This window comes from Cyprinus carpio, chromosome A5 (assembly GCF_018340385.1).
Source record: "Cyprinus carpio isolate SPL01 chromosome A5, ASM1834038v1, whole genome shotgun sequence".
NCBI lineage: Eukaryota > Metazoa > Chordata > Actinopteri > Cypriniformes > Cyprinidae > Cyprinus > Cyprinus carpio.
The window spans coordinates 39,243,851-39,245,903 of record NC_056576.1 but is presented as its reverse complement, the minus strand read 5'-3'; positions in this window follow the sequence as shown (position 1 = coordinate 39,245,903).

The window sequence follows — 2,053 nt, the reverse complement described above, 5'->3', positions numbered from 1 at the left end:
TATATATATATATATATATATATATATATATATATATGATGTTTTTTCATTGATATAGTCATATACACTTTTAGCTGTTTTTTTTTTTTTAATTAAATATTTGACCTAGCAATTATTTGTTGTGAATTTCATGTTTTTTTAAATATTGGTTTTTGTAATGTAGCTGTTTTCTAAATTTACGTAATTATACGTAAATATGCTTTTAAAATCATAAGATGTGATTTTGTTTTATTCAGTGTTACTAGCAAACCTAACAGCAAGGTACATTAGTGTTTGTATTTTTGTAAGTATTAACTGTCCATACCATTGCACTTTAAAAAGAAGCTATTGTGTGGCTCTTGTTGGTGAATTAAATATATTTTTTGTGGACTATATTTTTTTCTTTGTATCTGTCAAAATAGTACGAGATTAGGCCTAATTCAATTTATGTGATATTCAAATAAGGGTTCTTAAGCACAAATGTAATCTAAATGTAATCCAAAAGTAATCAGAATGACGTTACCAGAAATGTGTAAATCTAAGAGATTATATTACTGACTACAAATTTTCCCAAGCAATCACTAAACAGTGATCCAGATCTGTGTTTTATATCAGTTAGGATACTGTCAAGTGACTTATCTCTGTGTCAATGATTCCCTGAATATATATAAGCAGTAGGCTATTATAGAAAGCATCATTTAAAAAAAACGAAAGAGGAATTAGGGGGAATCAATAATATTAATAACTCATTGCTACTGTGTGAATAATATGCTATCATGTAATCAATAAAAAAGTAACTGTATTCTGATTACAAGAATTTTATAATTGTTTTAATTTTATAATTATATTAATTTAAGTTTATTGTCAGGATGACAAAATGCTTTAAAAATAAAAAAACTTTTTGGCTGGTCTGCCTCGGTGGTCTAACACATATGGCCAATCAAATCAAAGTAGGTGGGGTTTACTGTTCACAGAAGCAGAGCGTAAGATGGAGGCAGGGGGCAGTGGAGGCAAGTGTTTAATGACAGAAATGTTAAAGGGCTAACAAGTAATATCCAGCAATGCAAATTACTCTACTTTTTCTCAAAAATGGTATCAAGATTAATGTAATCTGCAACTAAATGGAACAAGACAAGAAAACTTTTAGAATTTGCGATGTATTTAGGCATGCCAATAAGATTGAATGTATGCATATTTCAAAATACTATTTCAAAATGACTTATAAATAAATAATAGGTCAACTAAATGTCAACGACATTGTATTAACATGATGATATACATATTAGGGCTGTTGATTTGATGCATTCATTTGGTGTATTTCAGTTGCAATTAATTTGCAATGAATTAGATTTAATTAATTGGCTCATGTAATTAATTAATTAATTAAATAGATTGCATGACCGGCATAATTTTAATTTATTTTCACAGAACAGGCTATGGTTTTATATCCACTGTGTGTTGAGTCTTAATCTGAATTGTGTTTCTATTGTTTGATATAGTTAAGCAATATAAGCCAGAAAAGAAACAAAAAATTCAAACATCCAGCAGGCAGCAAAGGTCCGTTAGGGTACTGCTCAAATCACAAAAATCAATCACAACAAGAACAAGTTGGCACACTAGAGCTCCAGAAATAGAAAGAATAATTTAAATGCATGTTCTCATCATCAGTGATTGTTCTCGAGTCGAGACATATGGCTCTTCATCAGACACGTGCACCAGCACTCATTCATTGACATCTGTGAAGTTAAATGTAGATTCGGTGGGGTAATTATTTATGATTCTTGCTCTCAGGAGACTCATTTATTCACAGTGGTAATACTTTTTTGTAAAATTTACTGATGAGTATAACACTGTAAGATGTAAAACATGTCTCCAATGCACTGAATATCACACGCATCTGACAGCAGAAAAAGCCACATAGGTTTATGATTTAGTTTGAAGCATTTCGTGAATAACATGTTTAATACAACTTGGATTGTGCACTTATCCAGCACCAGCTCACTTTGTGTCCTTCGTTATATTTCACATGCGTTTGCAGCATCATCCTGGGGGGAAACTGGAAGCATCCATATTC